This window comes from Dermochelys coriacea, chromosome 2 (assembly GCF_009764565.3).
Source record: "Dermochelys coriacea isolate rDerCor1 chromosome 2, rDerCor1.pri.v4, whole genome shotgun sequence".
In the NCBI taxonomy this organism is placed as follows: Eukaryota; Metazoa; Chordata; order Testudines; family Dermochelyidae; genus Dermochelys; species Dermochelys coriacea.
The window spans coordinates 61,072,696-61,096,339 of NC_050069.1; positions in this window are offsets into that span (position 1 = coordinate 61,072,696).

A 23,644-nucleotide genomic window follows, 5' to 3' on the forward strand; every position below is an offset into this window, starting at 1 on the left:
TCGCATTCCAAAACCCCCAAATACTAGAGCAATCGCTGGGAGTCTACAGCACGTAGCAATGTCCCTTCCTTCAGGAATGACCCATTCTTGGCAAAGATAAGTAAAGGTAAGGTAGTAGGGTATCTTCATGACTCGCTGACTTTAGTGGGAGTGATGAATAGGATTGCCACCCTGGAGGTCTGGCACACAGCTGGCAGAGTGTACTGAGCACCCTTACAGATTTCCCAGGACAGCTTCCTCAAAAAAGGGACAGTCCTGGGAAAACCTGGACAGGTGGCAGTCCTAATGATGGATGCTCAGCATTTAGCAGGAGGTGCTTTGCTGGATCAGACCTACAGGCAGAGATTGTACAAATATATAATCCAATCAGATTAAGGCTCAGATTCTCCAAATGTTTACACCCTTGGTTAGACTCCCTGAACTCATGGAGTACTTACTAAACTATGTATTACTGGTTCAGATTTTTAACAAAACTGCATCAAAAAGCAATTTATTTCAATACAAATTAAACCGACATACAATGAGACATTTTTACTCTTATTATCAGCTATAGGTAGTGATTTTGCTACTACAGTTTTTTCCAACCCATTTCTAAATCTCAGGACATCTGCTCTAAGGAAGTACCCAATGAGATTTGTGCGATCTAATCATTATATAGAGATAATTGTTTATATAGAAGCTATACCTTTGTAGAGTGCAATATTGTCATATAGCTGCATGAGGGGAATTAGCTCCATTAATCTTCCTGTCTGAATGACGTGTTTTGTGAAGCGTTCTGCATATATACATATTGTTATTGATTGGGTAAAACCTCTTTGAAATGGGGGAATGTTACTGCCCCACTTCATTTAATATAGTTGTAAGAAGCCATTATATTCTTTTATATAATCTTCACTCCAAACACAGGTACATGTAAGGCACATGTGGGTGAAAGGGTTTTGCTAGCTATAGTTTTGTGTTCCATGAGAGAAACAAAATAAAAGACCAGAGACTCTGAGAGGGAAGGCAGCAAGAAGCAGTAGGCACAGACAGAACAAGCACTGGGAACATGGACCTGTAAAAAGCGAGAGAAAGGTTTGGGACTGAGTGCTTGATGCAAGAGGATTGGAGTTATGAGCAAAGAAACTGTCTCCAGTTATTTGTGTTCAAGGAAACAAGACTTTGTACAGTCTATGTAAATAAGCAGGATTTCATTGAACATACCTGACTTCATCATCAATTTCTGCTCCCAATGGAAACAATCTACAGGGCCCCAAACTTTGGCTCTCTGCTTGGGTCAGAAAAGGGGTAAATTATAAAGATATAATAATTTATAATAAAACACTTTTGTTGTTGCTCCATTGATGTACTGGGTAGAGTCCTTTGTTAACATCACACTACCACACTGAAAAGTGGTTTTGGTTGATTTCCCTGTCTATCATAGCAATACATCATCCATGCCACAGATTCCTCTTATCCATGGGAACCATAAAAATGATTCTAATGAGAAAATATTTTTGCCTTTGGAATTGACCGGAGTGCACTAAATAGCAGGGGAAATGCTATAGGCCCATTCTCCTCCAAACCACACAGGTTGAACAATCACTGTACCAGCACTACTCTCACGATACTTTCTAGGATCAAAGTATAAATATTTCCAGCAAATGTACTTGCCACAAGTTTGTTTGCTCAGTGTTGGTGTTGACTTCTTTCTTGGCTTGAAAGCATTATCCTTGAAATAAATGAATATATTCCCATATAATTTCTCTTTCTTCTCTGTAGCACACGGATTCTTGTATAGAATTTAAAACACAAGTTAAGAGGGAAATTTTGCCCATTATTAAAGCAATCACTGGACTATTCCAATACAAATAGTCTGGCTGTTTAAAGATGTGCATCCTTATTCACCACAGTATTAAATGCTCCACTTTCATGCACAAACAAAGCAAAATTCAAAGGCTACATTTTTATTTCTTCTGATCATCCCAGGCAGAAATGAACTTTGACAGCAAAACAAAGTCCTGATCCTGAAATTGACTTCATGGGAAGATGGGGACCTGCATTGTGTGAAGGGTTAAGTTGCTGCTGGCACCTCCTTATGGCCAGGCATGGCATAGCAGGTCTTTCCCAACTGGGTGTCTCCTGCCAATGGCTACTCTGCTTCTGTGACAGTGGTTCTCGAACTGTGGGTCATGACCCCAAAGTGGGTTGCACTGGCTTAGACTTGTTGGGACCCGGGTCAAAGCTAAAACCCTGAAGCCCAAGCTCCACCACCCAGGGCCAAAGCCGAAGCCCAAAGGGGATGGGCTTGGGCTTTCACATTAGCCCCACCACCCAAGGCAGCGGGGTTCAGGCAGGCTCAGGTTTCGGTCCCCCCGCCTGGGGTCATGTAGTAATTTATATTGTCAGAATGGGGTCACGGTGCAATGGAATTTGAGAACCCCTGTTCTATGGTGAATGGCCTAGTCGGTGACCTCCAGCCAGGTCACTTTAAAGTCTCTCCACTTCCAGGGTAGTCCATGAACAAAAAGCAAGGGGAATTAACACAAATAAACAGAGTTAATAAGAAACAGAGGGGAATAATTCCTTCTCAGTGTGCATCAGAATCTGCCCCTTCCTTCCCTCAAGGAGGGGTCGTCAGGCAGGGCATCTGGGAAGCTCCTGCCTTCAGTCAGCCCTTTCTTCGGGAGTTGAAGGCTGAAGGTTTATTTTCTTCCTTGGTCTGCCAACAAGTGAGCTGCTCTGCTCCCCTCCCCTTTTAAGCTCCTGCTCCTGCCTGTGCATGCCTTGCAGGTGTGGCAGGGCAGAGTTGGCTGAGCCCAGAGCAGCTCCTTAGTCCCTTGTTGTCCTGTGTAAGGTTTGTATACCCCAAAATTATGCCCTGCCCCTCAAGATGGCACCTGGGGAACTGGGGCCAACAATCTGCTGCTCCCCCTTCCTTGGGGGGGGAAAAATCAGAATTTTGGTGAGCTTTTCCCACTTTATGCTGAATTTGGAAGGTGTACGACTGGAAGAACAGATACCAGCACATAATTCAGGAGTTAGTATCTTTCATGGCATTTGCCATCTTAATGGTGTCTGACACATGCTGAGTTTGAATGGATTTCCCAGGAGGTAATATCAAGAGTCCACAACCCATTTCACAATCAGTCCCTTCTTTTCTATCACAGAATATGCCCGCTCCTGAGGGAACAGTTTGCAGCTCCCATAGAGTACAGGATGTTCCTCTCCATTTGTTTTCTGGGACAATATTGCATCTAGTCACACTTCTGAGGGATTGGTTTTCAAAATGAACTCTTTTGAGAAGTCAGGACTGAACAGGACAGGCTTCTTGCATAGGTGATCTTTCAACTTCTCAAACGCCTTTTCACAGGTCTCGGACCAGTCAATCTTCTTGGGCTACTGTCCTTAATAAGGCTATCATTGAAAAGCCTGGCATGAATCAGCAGCAATAACCTGCGAGCCCCCACAACCTTCTGACTTGTTTCTTCATAGTTGCAGTAGGGCATGCTTTGAGGGCCTGGACTTTGTCCACAAAGAGTCGGACCTGACCCTCCCCTGGTAGGTTTCTTCTTTCCCAATCTTACACTTTGCTGGATTTGCAGTTAGCCAGTAAGGTTGGCACTTGGGGCCCCAACTCTAGCTCAGGTGAATAAGGAGTGATAAATAAGCTCTCCCACTGCTTCCATGGCTTCAGAAAGTTAATATGGTAGACATGGGTGAGCTCCCTCTTGTTGGGCTGTCTGATTTCATAGTTAACTTGCCCAACTTGGCAAACTACTTCACATGGCCCTTCCCATTGAGCAGCTGACTTGGGCTCTGCACTTGGAAATAGATGTAACAAATCGCTCAGTTTAAATATGCACCTCTTTGTTATAAGCTTGTTCCTGGGCCTGTTGAGCACTGAGGAGGTTTTCTTTGGCAAAGGTCCCCAGGGTTTTGAGCCTCTCCTGGAGCTTCAGTACATACTACACAACTTATTCTGTCATAGGAGCCAGTTCCTCCCATATCTCATGGATCAGGTCAAGAGGGGTTGTCTCTGATATAAGAGTTTAAATGGGGAGAATCCTGTAAATAATTGGGGAACTTCTCAAATAGCAAACAACATTGATGAGGGTCCTCAGCAACAAACTTTTTAAACATCCCTTTCAGGGTATGGTTGAATCATTTAACTAGACCATCCATTTGTGGGTGAGAGACAGACTTACACTGAGTCTTTATTTTGAATACATCACACACCTCCTTCAGCAGCTGAGATATAAAGTTGGTGCCCTGATCAGTGAGCATCTTCTTAGGTACCCCTATTCTGGCAAGGACTTTTAGCAGTTCTGCTGCAATAGTCTTTGCACTGGGGGCACATGTTGGGATTGCCTTAGGATAGCAGGTGGTGTAATCAACTACAACTAATATGTTTGTCCTCTGCTGCACTTGTTTCTAAGGGCCCAGTGAGGTCCATCCCAATCCTTTCAAGTGGGATGCCTACACAAGAAGTGGAACTAGAGGGGGTTTTGTCACTCCTTTAGATCCCCATTCTGGGCAAGGAGCTTCAGAAATCTTTAATTTCTTTTTGAATCCCAGGCCAAAAAAAGCAATCCAGAATCTTGACCAGGGTCTTCTCATGACCAAGATGACATGCAGAAGGGACAGCATGAACCATTCGCATGATGTCACACCTATGAGGCCAGGGAATGAGGAGTTGCAACTAAATTTCACCCAGTCAGTCAGTCTTTCTCCAGCTGGAACATTCACTCTGCCAGGAGCTCAAATCGGGGGTGATGCTCTGCTTGTTGTGGGTCAATTACCTCCCCATTAACCACCAGCTGTTGGTCAAAAGCCTGGCTCAAGGTTTCATCTTCCCCCTCATCCTTGATGAAGTCAATCCCTCTGGTTAGGATGTCCCCCTCTTGTTCGGGTGGGGGACAATATCGCTTAAATTGTTAGGTGACTCTTCTGGGGGAGCTTCACCTTGGCTAGATCCTCCATTTCCAAGGTGCTGCTCCTCACCTACATCTGCCAACATCGCAGGTTTTGAGATCCTGTCTCCCACGACGCTCTCAGTTAATCACTCTTGGCCTAGTATAAACCCTCTGAGTACCTCAGAGAAATGTTCCCAATCCTGACCCAAGATAATGGCCTTGGCTTATTTTGAGGCCAGCCCTACTACAGGGGACTTGGTGTTCTCCCCGACAGGCAACTGCACTGGGACAGGGTTTAATGTGTCTGTGAATACACTGTAGAACAATAGTCTTCTCGGGACCCTCAGTGTTTGAGATTAAGTCAATGTGGATTTTGTAAATTGTAATTATGATTCATACCTAGTCACAACAAATCTAGATTACTTCAATGCTGCAATATGTTTCATTTGGGGCCAAAGCTGGTTGGGAATTTTCTGTCAGAATGATGCTTCAATGGAAATACACAAAAATCTTCTATCGGAAAATTTTGATTTTATTGAAAAGTTTAATTGAAATGAAATATTTTATTCTGAGTTGGTTTGATCCAAATCATAATATTTTGGTTTTTTAACTGCCTCAAAATATTTCATTCTGAATCAGTTCTCAAAAACATTAAATTACATTTACCTATGGTGCATTACCCTATGGAGTTATAGTTTCAGGCCTCATTCTCTATTGGCTGGGCTCCCAGGAGAAGAAATAGTTATTTACGTAACTGTGGTTCTGCAGTATGTGATACAGACATGTATTCTACTTAGGTATGTGCACGTCCAGTGCACTGGAGCTGGAGAATTTTGCCTACCAGTACCCGTAGGAGACAGCACTCATGGTTTGAGGCCATAGCCCTTTCTCTGGTTATATGAGGTGGCACTGCCTCGACCTCCCTTCAGTTCCTTCTCACCAAATGCTTAGAGACTAGCAGAGGAGTTAGAGGATGGGTCATGGAATACACGTCTGCATTACATCTCGAAGAGCCAGAGTTACACTGAGTAACTGTTTCTTCTTATTATTAGAGTAGATGCAACTGTTTATTTCACTTAGGTGGCTCACAAGCAGTGTCAATAGGGGGTGGGGCTCAGACTCAGTTTTAACAAGAACTGCAGGACTGCCTTCCCAAAGTTTGCATCTGCTCTGAATACCGCAGTTATGGCATAATTGATGACCATGTGGCAGCCCTTCAAATGTCCAATATTGAGATATCACTTAAGAATACCATTGATGTAGCTGGCACTCTTGTAGAATGAGCATGCATCCATTGACGGGGCATAGTGGAAGCTATTTCATATGCAGCCTTGATACAGTATGTTATCCACTAAGAGATCATTTGTTAAGAGATTGCCTGTCCCTTCATACAGTCTGCATACACCATAAACAGACAAGTTGAAGCACAAAAAGGTTTAGTCCTGTCCAGGCAGGCTAGATATCATCTGACATCTAATGTGTGAAGGCACTGTCCCTGTGGGGATGAATACAGCTTAGAAAAAAACAGGGTTAAATATACCGTCTGGTTCACATGAAACTGAGAGACCACTTTAGACAAAAATTTGGAGTATGGCTGCAACATCACTTTGTCTTTGGAGAACTGCATAAGAGGCAGTTCTGCCATCAATTCCTGCAACTGTCATGCTCTCCTTGCAGTTGTTATTGCTACCAGGAACAGAGTTTTTTGACACAAGAAAGGAAAGGGACAAGATGCCACAAAAATGTTACACAAAGGAACCAGTTCTCACACCAGCAGACTGAGATGAAGAATTCCTTTTAAGAATCTTGATACCATGGCATTGGAAAATATCAGTCTCCCATGAATGGGTGGATGATATGCTGAGATTGCTGGCAGATGCACTTTCAATGAGCTCAGCATAAAGCCTGAAGACTGAAGATGCAGCTAGTACTCCAAGATGGCCTAGATGTGAGCCAGAATCTGCTAAACTCTGAGGGCCATTGACCACATTGAAAACAGCTTCCATTTTGCTGAATAGACCATTCTGGTAGAGGGCTTTCTACTATGGAGTAGAACCTGTCGAACAGCCACTGAACATCGCTCTTCCTTCTCATTCAGCTATGGAGCAGCTACACAGTGAGATGCAAGGTGCTGAGCCTGGAATGCAAAGTGTGACTGTGATTTTGTTTGAGTAAATCTGGATGAAGAGGACATGGGAATTTGAGTAGACAACACAAGAAAGTTGGAAAACCAACACTGCTGGGGCAATTAGGTTCAGCTTGGCCCGATCTGCTTTCAGCTTGAGGATGACCCGTGGAATGATCGGGATCAGAGGAAAAGCATAGAGGAGAGCTTATTGCCAACTGAGGTGGAAGGCGTTCGTCAGAGAGCCCAAACTGAGGCCCCCACAAGAGCAGAATAATCTGCATTTCCTGTTGTCCCTTGTAGCAAACAGGTCAGTTATCAGGATGCCCCAAGCCATTAAGATGATTTGCAGAACACTGATCTTCAGAGACCACTCGGGCCTAATCACATCAGCCACACTATCAGAGGCTCGTTCACCTGCGCATCTACCAATGTGATATATGCCATCATGTGCCAGCAAAGCCCCTCTGCCATGTACATTGGCCAAACTGGACAGTCTCTACGTAAAAGAATGAATGGACACAAATCAGACGTCAAGAATTATAACATTCAAAAACCAGTTGGAGAACACTTCAATCTCTCTGGTCACTCGATCACAGACCTAAGAGTGGCTATACTTCAACAAAAAAGCTTCAAAAACAGACTCCAACGAGAGACTGCTGAATTGGAATTAATTTGCAAACTGGATACAATTAACTTAGGCTTGAATAGAGACTGGGAATGGATGAGTCATTACACAAAGTAAAACTATTTCCCCATGGTATTTCTCCCTCCCACCCCACCCCCCACTGTTCCTCTGATATTCTTGTTAACTGCTGAAATTAGCCTACCTTGCTTGTCACCATGAAAGGTTTTCCTCCTTTCCCCCCCCTGCTGCTGGTGATGGCTTATCTTAAGTGATCACTCTCCTTTACAGTGTGTATGATAAACCCATTGTTTCATGTTCTCTGTGTGTGTGTGTGTATATAAATCTCTCCTCTGCTTTTTCCACCAAATGCATCCGATGAAGTGAGCTATAGCTCACGAAAGCTTATGCTCTAATAAATTTGTTAGTCTCTAAGGTGCCACGGGTACTCCTTTTCTTTTTGCGATAACTCAGGGAAAAATTCCTGCTGAGATGGTTTGTGAGGTGATTCTGGACCCTGGGCAAGTGTTCAGCTATTGAAGTGATACTCTCTTTGATGCAAAACTGCCACAGCCTGATTGCCTCTTGGCAGAGCACCCTGCAGTGTGCTACCCCTTGCCTGTTCACATATTACATTGTGGTAGTATTGTCGGTAAGTATACAAAACACTGAGCCCCTGATGTGGTCTAGAAAAGTGTGACAGGCATTGTGGCTGGCCTGAAGCTCTGGCACATTGATATGCAGTGAAGCTTCCTGCTCCAACCACAGACCCTGAACCTTCAGCGACCCCAGCTGTGCTCCCCAACCCATTAGGGAGGAATCAGTGACCACAGTTCTGGTTGGTAAAGGGTTTAGTGAAGGAACTGCCCTGACATACATATCCCTGAACCATCCACCACTGCAAAGAGTCCAGGATCAATGAAGGGAGGCAGACCAACCAATCCAGGAGGAGAAGGGTTGGATGGTAAACGGCCCTGAGCCACATTTAAAGAGGGCAAAGGTGCAACGTGGCAAATTGAACCAGCTTTGTGCATGCGGACACATGGCCCAAGAGCCTCATGAAAGGTTGAGATTGCAGACTGAGATGAAGCGGGTACCTGAACAGGGGTGGGGGGAAATGAGGAAATAGAAGTCATGACTGGACTGCTGCTCTAGAGAAAAGTCCAAACCGGCTCTTGGGGTGGTTGTGGTTGGAGGGAGGGTTTGTTGACTGGGCAAACCCAGAGCCCAAATGGCCCCCTCTCTGGGACCTGTGCCCTTTTCTAGGGTAGTCCCACTGTCTCGTAGGAGGGAAATATTGCCCAAAGGGGCCCTGTGGCCAGTATTGCTGCTGGTGCTGTTGCTGACTGCTGAAATGGAGCCTTTGCATTGTTGGTGCATACACCCCTGAACAACATAGGGTACCCCTAGAGTCCTTGAATGATTGCAAAGTTTCATCAGTTTTGCCCCCAAAAAGTACTCTACCATTGAAGGGCAAGTCCTCTATAGCTCGCTGCACATGGGAAACACTGCCCAAAGACTGCAGCCAGGACACCTTTCTCATGGTCACTTCTAGGCCATCACTCTGGCCAAAGTGTCTGCTATGTCAAGTGCAGACTGCAGTAAAATCTTGGCCACCAAGGAGCCTTCAGCAATAAACACCTAAAATTCCTCTTTGGAGGCTTCAGGCAGTTGGTCTGTAAATTTAGACATAGCCATCCAATTTACAAAGTTGTATTTGGATAACAATATCTGCTGGTTCACAGTCCACATCTGCAGAGAAGAGGAGATGTAGATCTTTCTACCTATTAAATCCTTTCAATTTGAACTCCTTGTCTTTAGGGGTGGACTTAAATTTGCCATTCTGAGCTCTGTCATTCACTGTGATTACAACCAGAGAATTAGGGACCAAGTGAGAGTAAAACCCCTCAACTCCCTGCATTGGTTCAAACTAGCATTTCTCCAAACACTTTGTCATAGGAGCCAGTGTGCACCAAAGAACCTTTGCAGGCTCCAGTAGTTATCATACATGGGGAGAGCCACTCTCCCTGGGGAAGATGGCTGCATGATGTCCAGTAGCTTATGGGTGTTCTACTGAAGGAACAAACCTGGATGTCCAGGGAAGCAGCTACATGCTTCAAAAGATCCTTGAAATCCTCAAGCACAGATGGAGAGGAAGAGCCAGGCACCCCGAATTGTCTGGGGTCAATGAAGAGGCCATCAACCGCGCCAGTGTTGGGTCCTGGTCCTGAACAGGCAGACCTAGATGGGACAACTCTAAAGGCTCCATAAAAGGAAGGACAACCAGTGCTTGAGCTTGCAATGGGTCGACAGCCCCAGCCACTGAAATGCCTGGAGATCTCGCCTTAGAATGGGATGAGGAGTGTGAGCATCCCATGGATTCCATGGGGCCCCGGAGTATAGGGGTAAGGTATTGGTGGCCAGTAGGTGCCAGGCCAGAGTCCTTTGTCCCTACAGTGGGAAAAGTGCCAGTCTCAAGACCAGTGCTGCTCCATGAACTGTCCCAGGTATGGGTCAGGTGATGGAGAGCAGAAGGAGGATACCCACCTGGATGCCAAGGAGTCTCCAGAATACAGTTGGAGTCAGCCAGAAGGCATGAGCAACTAGTCTGACTCATCCATTTCCCACAGCAAGGCAGGGACTGGTGTCAATGGTGGAGATGTCACAGCCAGCACTGAATATGACCCAGTTGTCTCTGGTACCAGGAGCAGTGTTGGTATCAAAGTTGGCGGCACTACCAATGTTGCTGAAAATGCCAAGGTGGAGGGCAGAGAGTGTTGCCATGGTAACATCAGCACTGTGAAGTGCAGAAGTGCTGAAGACTTTCCTGGTGTCAAGGAGGTCCCTCGTGCCAAGCTCAGCACTGGCGTCACTTCCACAGTCTCTGGCAAGGGAATATCGGGATGTCGTACTGACAGAACCGAAGGTTCAACAGCGCTGCCAAGCACTAAGGCTGAAGATGCCATAGCCCTGGCAAAGTACTGGACCAAAGGAGAGCTTGAGATGGAAAGGCAGAGGAGGTTCACCGCTGCCTGATATGCCAGCAATATGGAAACAGCCATTGCCGGCATCGGTACCGGCTCAACAGATGCCTTAGGGATGGAACTGGAATCAATGGTATGGGATCTCCAACACCCCTATGCTGTACCAAGAAGTGGTTGAAAAGACCTGCTCCATCCTACATGCCAGAAATAGCTGTATTCTTTCTGGAAGAGGAAAAAGCATCCCCATGAGGCCTGGAGTGACCTCAATTGGTCTTATCAAAACTTTTCCTCTGCACACTCAATGAGAAGTAGCTTCTTTGCCTCTCCAGAGAAGTGCCAGTCCCAGAGCGTGAGCCAGTACCACTCACTGAGGTTGAGGGTGACCTTCGATTTGATGTAGGCTTTGGTGCTGAGAAAGGCCTCATGGACTGCTAAAGAAGTTGCTGCTTTAGGCAAAGGCCAAGCTCTCTAGCCTAAGTCCATTTTGTGAATGATTTACAAATCAAACACCACTCTTTGATGTGAGGGTTGTTGTCAAGGATTGCCCCTCCACACGACAGACAATTTTTGAAACCTGGTGAGGGCATTACCAGGGAAAACACTTAAGTGAGCTAGCTAACTAACTAACACTAATGCTAAGGGTACTTAATAAATAAATACAGTTAGAACAATTAAGTCAAAACCTGCGGCATTGTGAGGTTAAGAATCACTCAGAACTACAACTCCAGCCATGAGCAGTAAGAAGTAACTGTGGTGGGCAGGACGAAGTGGTGCTGCCTCATATAGCCAGGGGAGGGGCTATGACCATCAGGTGAGATTGCTGACTTTTACAGGTATTGCTAGGCAAAATTGTCTTGCTAAGTGGAATACACAGCTGCATCTACTCAAAGAAGAACTACATCTCCCATAATGACAGGTTTCAGAGTAGCAGCCGTGTTAGTCTGTATTCGCAAAAAGAAAAGGAATACTTGTGGCACCTTAGAGACTAACAAATTTATTAGAGCATAAGCTTTCGTGAGCTACAGCTCACTTCATCGGATGCATTCGATGAAGTGAGCTGTAGCTCACGAAAGCTTATGCTCTAATAAATTTGTTAGTCTCTAAGGTGCCACAAGTACTCCTTTTCTATCTCCCATAATGTATTTCCCCTGAACGGTGCATCATGGCAGTTACATGACTATATGTGCAGTATAGAAGATGTAGTCCAACCAGGGAGCATGGCCCATAGAAGAGAATGGGGGCCAGAACAACATTTCAGTTAATGGAATATGGAAATGAACTACATTTCAACATTAAACCACAACAAACCAAGACAAAACATTTCTAATTCAGAGTGTTGAAATGTTTCACTTGAAAATATTGAAAGGAAACATTTCTGAAACAGAAGTTTTTGGAATTTCCACTCAATGGCAAATTTTGACTGTTTCAAGTTTTAATCTACTTCCCAACTTTGTGATAAGACTGAAAAGAACAGAAAAGAAGGCACAAACTAGTGACTCTTAAAATGTAGAGCTGTGGGGGAAAGTATATCTCATATCCAGAGTATCTAATTTTTCTCAGTGGAAATGGGAGGATTTACCCTAGAGATCCAAGGGCCAAAAAAACAAAACCTTGTTTTAATTTAGCTTAAATATGAGCAATAGCTTTGTTATGATCATTAAATATTCATTTGGCAAAAGCTAGCATTAATATCAGAAATGAGGAATAACAGTATAGCTTGAATGCTGGTTTGTGTTTCTAACGCGTCAGCTCTGATACCCTGAGAGAACAAAGTTTGTTTCCACACAGGAAAAGTGGTTGAACTATTATACCTTATTGTTTCATAATACAATGTAAGTACAAACAAAGCTGATATAAGTGATTTTATAACCAAAGTCCACATGAGACCGGAGATAAACCTTTTTTAATTAGCTGTCAAATTAGGGTATATATATTTTTGATGTTTTTTAAAAAGAGGTCATTAAAAGTCTACCATGATCTCTGTTGGATGCTATTGATAATGAAAAAAAGGAACTAGTCCTTTAATCCAGTCTGGTTCCATGGGGAATTGAACAATACGCTATTCAGAAATATTTAATAAAATGATTCATAATACAGTTATTTTCATGGTTTCTATGCCAACAATATTGTAGAGGCCACAAATGCTAATAACTATATTGGCACAGCTTTAGGATAATCTTCTAATCTGCCCTGTCAATGTACAATTCAAGCACTGCTGTTAGTTAATAATAATTAAATCCCTAAATATTTTAACATGAAAAATGCAAAACACAGCATATTCTATAAGAGTAATTTGTTATAATCAGATCTGAAATATACAAATGCTACTGAAAGTCAGTGACTTACTGTAGGGTACTATAGTAAGTACTATGATTAGATAACGAAGGGTGGGAAAGTTTGAAGAAAATCTGATTTAAAATGCAAATACTTTGGAATTTTGATATTCATTTGTTTTAACTACACTTTACTGGCCTAGTCTTCCACTGATGTGCCGATGATTTAACTTTTGCAAATTACACTATCAGTAATAGGAGTTATGTCCATAAATCTCCCGCAAATGGTAGAAATGTAGGCCCACCTTATGGTTAAGTTGCTAGCATTCAAGCTAGAATATAGGTAACATAGTAAGCCAGTATTTAGAAATTGATTGCCCGTAAATCTAACCCAACAGACGTTCTGGCTAAAAAAAAAGAAGCAGCAGCAATGAAGCATAGCAAAAATGTCTCAAATGAAGCTCAAAGCAGGAATCTCCAGTCCCAGATTCTCATTGCAAGTGAGCTTTACTTACTGGTTTCCAGTTGGACTAAAAACAACAGTGTCAAACAATTTATTTGATCTGCTGACTTAACCTGTATTTCAAAATATTTACAAATAGGGTTACTATCTAAATATTGACTCTAACAGAGTTCCATTTATCAGTCTAGGATTTAACTAAACCAAGAAGTCAAAATACAAGGATTTGAAGCACAGTATTTTTAAATGGACAGGTTCAAGTTGGATTTGGAGAGGGATGTTAAATAATGTCTTCCCAGTAACTAAAGTATAAGTTATGTCAAAGAAAACACCAGGGAAAATAGGCCTCTGTCTCTAATTGCAACTTGTGAGGTACTTTCGGCTCTTTCGGTCATAGCTTAAAGAGTCACTGTGGTGTCTTTAGAAGCTTGCGTTTGACCATTTGTTTACACAGGGCTTTTACAATTTATAAATCCAAGAGAAATTTTTCAAGTGATAAAACATGTGCTAAGTTGTACTAAGCTACTTTTATAAAGTACATCTCTTGAGCTTCAGCCCCAATTGTTATTGCAGAAAAGTAATAATATTACAGAGTCGAAGTTTACGACCCAGCCATACAAAGAAGATGACCTTAGAGTGTAAAATTTAAACTGATCTGAGACACCATGAAAGATAGCCAGGCAGGGATACAACAGCCAGAAAGAATGTAAAATCAACAGGTTAAACAATGCATGCTCCATATGGTGCACTATTTATTTTTAAAATGTAGTTGCAAACTAATACACTTCCTTTTTCACAGAAATTTACCATGGATCTGCACAAAACAGAGAGGTGTGTACAGAGACACTAAAGATATGTGCAAAAGTAGGCAAGCCAATGCACATGAAAAAATAGGCATGTCTGTCATTGTATGAAAATCACAACCAAAGATCCTGTTCCTATTGACTTCAGTGGCATAATTCCCATGGGCTGCAATCATATAGGATCAAGCCCCAAATGTCTAACATACTGTATGTAGCACTTATTTAGAAGTTGCTAAACTAGTTACTAAAATTGATATTTATAAATGCTATGATTTAAATAATGTAATATATTAGTACAAATAAGATCGCTTTTGCATAGAAATTTCTGACACACAAACAGAGGGTGAAAGTCCCTATGTGTCTAACATATGTAGTACAATACACCCGGTACTCACTGTACAGATCACTTGTATAGTACCAAAACCCACTGAGAATCCAAAATACTCCAGACAAATACAAAAGTACTAGGTATGTTGAGAAAATACAGAATGTTATCACCAGTACAAAGTTAACATTTACTGCCAGTTAACACACATGTTCTCTGAGATAAGGTAACACACTTATTTCCTATTCTAAATAAAGGGAAATACTGCAGTACTTTACATATCACGTTTGGTAAACTACTGATGGTGAAATCCTGGCTCTACTCAAGTTAATGGGAATTTTACCATTGTCTGCAATGGAGCCCTGACTTTCTAGTGGTAACCACTTGTAGACTGAGTCAAAATCTTAAAAAAACAAAAAGGGAAGATACTGCACCACTGGGCTAGCTAAAAGGATGCTCTATTAAATTCTCAATTACAGGGAGAAATGAAGGTAGCAAAGCTTTGATCAGGAGACATTCTTCAAGTTTGCCTTATATAAAGTAAGTCATTTCTAATTTTTTCTTCTGTTTTCAGTGTGTATTGGAGATAAACATTTGTCCCAAAGTGAGATTTAACCATGTATAGCCTCATTAATCAGCCAAAATAAAAACATGGAAACAAAGGAATGCTTCTGCTGTAGATACACAAGGGATCACAGATCATAACAAAACACGCTAGTCAGATTTTAATACAGTCTCTTTGGTTTTATGTTCTACACTAACAGTCACTTTTACAAATGCTAGCACATCACAATAATAATAAGTGCTGGAACTAGGGGAACTGGGGGTGCAGCTGCATCCTCTGGCTTCAAGTGATTTCCATCATATACAGGGTTTATAGTTGGGTTCAATAGCTCTCAGCACCCCCACTAGACAAATTGTTCCAGCAGTACTAATCACAGAAAGAAAAGGAGTACTTGTGGCACCTTAGAGACTAACAAATTTATCTGAGCATAAGCTTTTGTGAGCTACAGCTCACTTCATCAGATGCATTCAATGAAGTTGCCACAAGTACTCCTTTTCTTTTTTGCGAATACAGACTAACACAGCTGCTACTCTGAAAACTAATCACAGAATGGTACATTGTAATTGGAAGCATGATCTTGTGGATCAATTAATATTACATTTTGACAGTGTAACTACTACAGAAACATCTCTTGAAAACTGTGTACTGAACCTGTGTAATGTACACCTTTCAGGACATATGTTTTTTTTCCTATGAGATGACCTAGGCCTTTGTTCAGCCTTTTCCCCCTCCTATGATATAATGCAATAGCTACATGAAGTTCAGTAACTGATTATACCTCTAAAGGAAAGGAGAGACACCAGTTACAATTGAGGCGTCTATCATGGACTTTTACTACCACCAAATGTACAATAAAAGAAAGAGCTTATGAACTCAAACACACCCGGAAATAAGCCTGACACCATTAGGACATGAGACATCAAATGTAGGTTCTAGTTCAATCTTGTAAACATGTTAGACTAGCAGGAATTTAAATCTTTGACTAATTCTTACTCTATTTTTCCTCTTTTCCTCCCAAAGAATCTAACACAGTCCTTTCAAGAATGCGAATAGAGGGACATATATACATTCCTCACTCCTCATGTTAACCTCCCATTCACTCCAATGGGAATTCTGTACTTGGAATTATATAGCCCAGAATGCAGATCTGAGAAGCAGCATGTTTGGCAGGTGGGGGTTTCACAGAGATAGTACCATAAGCAAGAAGGTTAATTTAAGAAGCGTATATAAATTAAAACAAATCTCAGATACACAGTGCAGTTAAGACATCAAAATCTGGCCCAACAATTCCCCTGCCAATAACCACAGATGTCGCAGAGAAAGATGAAAATGTATGTGTACGAGCACGATAATAATTTTGTATCCATAATACATCCATTACAAGGTGAACTTGTGCATCTATTCTACATTTAAGCATTTTTTTTAAATGTCCGTAGCCTTAAAAATACAGGATTGTGTCATGTGAGTGTAAACCATGTGCCTAATAGGGAGATACCTGGTTAAGAGACCCATTGTGGGGAGATAGAAGTGAGCTGTGTCTGGGTCATTGATGCTAGGTCGATTTAGCATTCCTCATCCAGAAGCTTCTGGAATTGGGTGTGGTAGTTTTGCGTATGCGCTAGTAGGTTCCCTGTCGCTGGGGTCAGACTCCATGATGGCAAGCAGTCTGGGCAGCTGCTTTGCAGAAGGTCATGGGCCCTGTGTGAGTTGGGAGAAGCTGAGCCCAGGAGCAGAAAGCAGGCTCTTGTCCTTAACTCAAGCATTTTGCAGCAGGGTTTTCTTTAAATCCAACCAACCACTCAGTTAAGTATTTCATCAGTTGGATGACTGGCTAGCAGTGATTTCAGCAGAGGCAGAGTCTGCATGGATTCTAACTGAAGATTCCTACAAGCAAGTGGAGAGAAGATGGTGTTTTAGACTCAGCAGACTGTATAGATTTGGCAATCAAAGACTAACTGAGACTTAGGTGAACAAAACCTAAGCTTTTGGGAACTTTCAGTTTCTTCTCACTGTATTTCTGTGGGGACTGAACTGTTCAGATTTTAATTTGTTTTCTTTATTTATGTTTATGTATAACTGTGAAGGTAATGTCTGTGGATTATAACATAGCCATGTCATGTTGTAAAAATTAGATTATGTGTTTCTTTATCATAAGATTTTATAAAGTTATTTAATTAAATCCATTTCTTTAGTTCCTTTTGGAACTTGAATGTGGGGAGGTTGACCCTGTGGAATCCTTGCTGAAAATCCTTAGAGACTGAACTCTGGGTCTCCAGTTACTCTTCTATAGGTGTTGGGGGTTTTGTAGGCACTGGAGAAGGGTAATGAAGTGAACTCTAGCCCACCCAAAGGTTACATGAGCATCTATACATAACAGACCATGAACTGAACATAGGCTGAAATCCTGGCTCTGTATAAGAGCCACATTGGGGTTGCAAACCTGTACAGAGGGTCAGGTAGGGAAGGCTGTGCCTCCCCAAACAGCCTGGCCCCCACCCCATATCTGACCCCTCCCACTTCCCGCCCCCTGACTGCCCCCCTCAGAACCCTCCACCCATCCAACCTCCCCACTCCTTTTCCCCTGACTGCTTCCTTCTGGGACCCCCACCCCTAACTACTCCCCAGGACCCCACCCCCAGAACCTCCACCCCATCCAACTGCCCCCTGCTCCCTGTCCCCTGACTGCCCCCCGGGATCACCTGCCCATTATCAAACCCCCCAGCCCCGGTCCCCTTACCATGCCACTCAAAGCCAGAGCCAGACACGCTGCCGCGCTGCCCTGCAGGAGCTCGCAGCCCCGCCGCCCAGAGCTCTGCCCGCGCGGCCGCATAGCTGTGGGGGAGGGAGGACAGCGGGGGAGGGGCTAGCCTCCCAGGCCAGGAGCTCAGGGGCTGGGCAGGATGGTCCCGCTGGCCGGATGTGGCCCACAGGCAGTAGTTTGCCCACCTCTGATCTAAGTATATAGTACTTCGTGGCGATGAAATTGCAAAAGTTTAACGAAGCAGGTCACAATGAGTAACGAAGGTGAGGATGTAGAATTTATACCTTTTTTATTTAAGTTAAAAACAACATGATTCATTTAATTTTCACAGAATCACAAAAACAAACACATGAAAGAAACTCTTTACATCAAAAACCTGAACCTTTGAGATACACCCAGAATGAGTAATAACAATAATAACCAGCACAATAAGAAGTGACTCAGCTGATCACTCTGCCACACTGCATATGGCATTTGAGCATAATGCATGAGTTTTGGTTAGCTGCTCATTGACATATAGCAACGTAAATTTGAAATTGACATGGAATGCTTGTACAGATTCTGAGTGGTGATTTCCTTGTGTCTTTTGATGGGTCTTATCTCAAAAAGTCACCCTATTTTGGGACTCCCTTTGACAAGAGCAGCTTATTCTTACACCGCTACAAAAAGTGGAAGGACAGGACTATAAGGCAATACTAACTAGCTCCATTTCATTAAGCTTAGTCACCATTGTATAAAGTCCCTTAAAAGTGACCTGTAAGGGCAAACTGTGTCAGCAAGACATTAGGGATTTCCCTGACCTCCTACACGAACAGGCGGTGGGAGCTGCATTTCAATCCTTTAGACTGTAGGTAAAAGATTGTGCTATTCCAAAATTTATTCAAAACTGATGGCATTAGTTTTAAAAGCCTGGAGACTATCCAGAGACCCTTTTAGCTAATCTTTCAACCCACTGAGAGATTTTACAGCTAAAAAAGCGGAGAAATTATTCATCTAATTATCAATGAGATAAAGTAGCTTTTGCATTCATTTCTGTCTCAACAAGATTCAAACAACCTTGACAAGTCTAGATATTTTCCTTAAAATGCTTAGAATAATTAAAGCTATCTGATTTCAGAAGCTCAGTTTACAGATTTTTAAAATAAAAAGGATCCACACGTTTTAATCTTCTGAATCAATACACTACAATAATGTTGGTATCATTTTAATTGCTACAAAGACAATAATTATTAACCTTAAAGTATGATGTTTAGCAACAAAAGTATAATGGCTGATAATGATGGTATTACCACTTTTCTTCTCCATTTTGAAAGACAGTATTGTAACCAATATTCATTGCACCTAAGCGTGGTTTCTTCTTTCTGATTGGTACCAGTTCTTTACCAAAGGATGGAAAAAATAGGGGGTGAAATTCTGGTCCCTTGAAAGTCAGTAGCAAAACTCTAAATGACTCCAGTGGAGCCAGGATTTCACCCAGAGTGTTAGGTTTCCTCATTCTTTCAATCTAAGAATGATTCTTTTATCTAATTTACCATTTCCTCTCTTATCGGCTGAAAATTTTGGCTATATTTCTATCTAAGCAGATAGAGAAAGTAACCCAAAGTGCAGATGACACAGTCAAAGGACAAAAAGAGAAAACTAGTTACTTTAATGCTACAAGAAAAGGAGTACTTGTGGCACCTTAGAGACTAACAAATTTATTAGAGCATAAGCTTTCGTGAGCTACAGCTCACTTCATCGGATGCATTTGGTGGAAAAAACAGAGGAGAGATTTATATACACACACACAGAGAACATGAAACAATGGGTTTATCATACACACTGTAAGGAGAGTGATCACTTAAGATAAGCCATCACCCACAGCAGGGGGGGGAAAGGAGGAAAACCTTCCATGGTGACAAGCAGGTAGGCTAATTCCAGCAGTTAACAAGAATATCAGAGGAACAGTGGGGGGTGAGGTGGGGGGGAGAAATACCATGGGGAAATAGTTTTACTTTGTGAAGTGAGCTGTAGCTCACGAAAGCTTATGCTCTAATAAATTTGTTAGTCTCTAAGGTGCCACAAGTACTCCTTTTCTTTTTGCGAATACAGACTAACACGGCTGCTACTCTGAAACCTGTTTAATGCTACAGTTTTCACAGTTTATGATACATAAATTCAGGTTCACCTTGGTCAGTGTTTACCTCTGGGGCCACACAGGCTTGATTTTCACCTCAGCTGAAGTCTGCAGCCTTTTCATACTTCCTTGGCCTGTGAGATACAAAAACAGAATTTGGGGCCCTCTCTCAAAAAGTAAGTTATTGCTTGTCCGAAAAAGTTATTATTAGTTAATTAGCTATAATAACTAATGGAACAGGCATGGATAAGGAATTTCTATTAGAATTTTTCTACAGAAAACTTACATTTTCTTGCATTATTTTTGTTAACTGGAAAACTTACCTAAATCAAGGGCCAGATCTTCAGCCTGAGTAAATTGCTGTAGTTGAGTTCAGGGGAAATACATGGATTTACATCAGCTGAGGATCTGGGCCTAAGTGTGTACCTAATTTTATTTTAATACTATGTTATCAATACAGAACATGACAAAAGAAATGCACTTTGTATGCCAGACACCCATAATATAATCAGAATAAATTGGAGACTCAACGGAAACCTACAGTAATGTGAAGCAAACTCTGGGTAAAATTTTTAAAATAGTGTAGGAGACTGAGAAGCCTAAAGGCCGGATTTATGAAACTCCCACGAGGCTCTGATCTGCATTTTTAGGTGTCTAAATACCTTTAAGAAATTGGTCCAAAGAAATTTGTCCTTTCAATGAGACTTAGGCTTCTAAGTGACTGTGCGTATGTCTACAATGCAATAAAAGACCTGCAGCTAGCCCAGATCAGCTGATTCAGGTTTGCCGGGCTATGAAATTGTAGTGTAGACATTTGGACTCAGGCCAGAGCTTGAGCTCTGAGACCCCATGGGAAGGGAGGGTTCCAGAGTTTGAGCCTGAATGTCTACAGTGAAATTTTATAGCCCCGCAGCTCAAGCCCTGCAAACCCAAGTCAGCTGACCCAGGCCAGCTGCAGCTGTGCTGTGGATCTCTTATTGCAGTGTAACCATATCCTTTAGGTACTTTTGAAAATTTTACACTATATATATATATATATATATACATATATATATATATACACACACACAAGAACTGTCTACATATAATCCATGAATAATGTTAGTGAGAGCCATCATGCATTAATACATGTCATCAATCAGAGAATAGATAAATAGATACACAAACAGTTGACAAAAACAAGGAAATATTTAATGGAGGGGAAAAACAAGATAGTCATGAAACCATCTAACATCAGAAGATGGATTAATATCTAGGAGTGTCAACAGAAAAGTCCCAAGAATATGCCACAAAGCAGGAACCAAAGATGCTGTCGGAGGGATGGCCTATTGGTGGAGGGCTATATGTATTTAATGTAGCTGAACAGTGATATTTTGTAGGGACTTCTAGAAGTTGGATAGCTCGGATAAGCATCATCATGAATGTATGCTCATCCAAAAACAGCTACCAATCCTTTTGTGGCTTCATTAGATTTAAAGGTAGTTCGGCATGCTGAGCCTGGTTCACAGTATGCCGTTATAATTGCTGTTTGGAAAAGCAGAAGTAAAGGAGCGGCAGAATGATTCTGTTTTGAATAACTATCTAATTTTACCCCTGAATATTTGACCAGAGAGAGCCACTGAAACACGTAAAGTTCAGGCAATTTTTTTACTGACTAGCATTCATATAGCAGATTGAGCCAAATATGTATTTTTGCAAAATCCTACTATTGCAATCCAGTTCCACACTCCGTAGCTGTCATTAGCTTTGTCTTTCCTAGCAAGTGTTCTCTTGCAATTTGGCTATCTCTGCCCTCTATTTTCACAACTGTTAAAGAAAATATCATAGAATCCGTAGATTAGGGTTGGAGGAGACCTTAGGAGGTGTCAGGGTTCCTTCCCCACTCTGAACTCTAGGGTACAGCTGTGGGGACCTGCATGAAAGACCCCCTACGCTTATTTTTACCATCTTAGGTTAAAAACTTCCCCCAGGTACAAACTTTGCCTTGTCCTTAAACAGTATGCTGCCACCACCAAGCGTTTTAAACAAAGAACAGGGAAAAAGACCACTTGGAGACATATTCCCCCAAAATATCCCTCCAAGTCCTACACACCCCCTTTCCTGGGGAGGCTTGAGAATAATATCCTAACCAATTTGTTACAAAATCATCAAAGACCCAAACCCCTGGATCTTGGAACAATGGAAAAATCAGTCACGTTCTTAAAAGAAGGATTTTATTTTTTAAAAAAAGAAAGGTAAAAATCATCTCTGTAAAATCAGGATGGAAAATACTTTACAGGGTATTCAGATTTAAAACACAGAGGATCCCCCTCTGGGCAAAACCTTAAAGTTACAGAACACAGGAATAAATCTCCCTCTTAACACAGGGAAAATTCACATAAAACAAAAGATAAACTAATCTGCTTTGTCGGGCTTACCTATACTGGTTGCAATATTGGAGACTTGGATTAGGATGGGTTGGAGAAGATGTATTTATGTCTGGTCTCTCTCAGTCCCAAGAGAGATCAACCACGTAAACAAAGAGCACAAACAACCCCCCCCCCAAGATTTGAAAGTATCTTGTCTCCTTATTGGTCCTTTGGGTCAGGGGCCAGCCAGGTTAGTTGAGCTTCTTAACCCTTTACAGGTAACAGGATGTTGCCTCTGGCCAGGAGGGATTTTATAGCACTGTATACAGAAAGATGGTTACCCTTCCCTTTATATTTATGACAGGAAGTCACATATTTCTAGTTCTCTTTTATCATCTAATTCTAGTTGGTATTTTTAGGGGGAATTCTAAGATCAGAAAGTTCCTGAACCAACTCCCAGGAAAAGTCCATGGAAGTTTGTCATAGATTTCAAAGGGAGCAAGACCTGGCCCAGAATTTGCATGTTTACAGTAGAAATTGAACATTTCTCTCTCTCCCTCTCTCTGCTGCCAGGAAAGAGTGGAAAAAATGGAGAAGACTAATTTTCTTGTTCAACTGACATACATGCTGCTAAAAATACTGTAATAAATGTGACAGGTTTCAGAGTGGTAGCCGTGTTCATCTGTATCAGCAAAAACAAGGAGGAGTCCTTGTGGCACCTTAGAGACTAACAAATTTATTTGGGCATAAGCTTTGCCCAAATACATTTGTTAGTCTCTAAGGTGTAATAAATGTGTGTGCAATCATCACTCTGCTGGCCACAATGGCCATTTAATTTCATAGCAGCAGCTGGTATAGAAGTCAGAAGCTATTGCTCAAAAAGAATAAGTCCCCTTATCACCTGAGCTCCAGAAGAAATGCAGTTAGTTGTTAGAAATATATAGCCAGACTGGGGGATTACTCACTGAGTAAAGTACTACTCAGCAAGTGTAACGGTGGCAAAATCTGTCCAACAGCATCTGTCGTTCAATAAAACAGTTCTTAATCCTTGGTTGCAGTGTTGCTGTAGCCATATTGGTCCTAGGATATCAGAGAGACAAGGTGGGTGAGGTAATATCTTTTATTAGACCAACTTCTATTGGTGGAAGAGAAGCTCACAAGCTTGCACAGAGATCTTCAGGTTCTTAATCCTGTCAGCAGAGGTGGTGCTGCACACATACACACACTAGACAATTTGTTGAATTCAATACATTCCAGTAATACATTTTAAAAAAGACAACCATCAGAATAAGACTCTGAAATTTGACCTCAAGTGTTCATGCATTCTTTTTATTCCACGAAGCAGCACATGATTTATGATTATA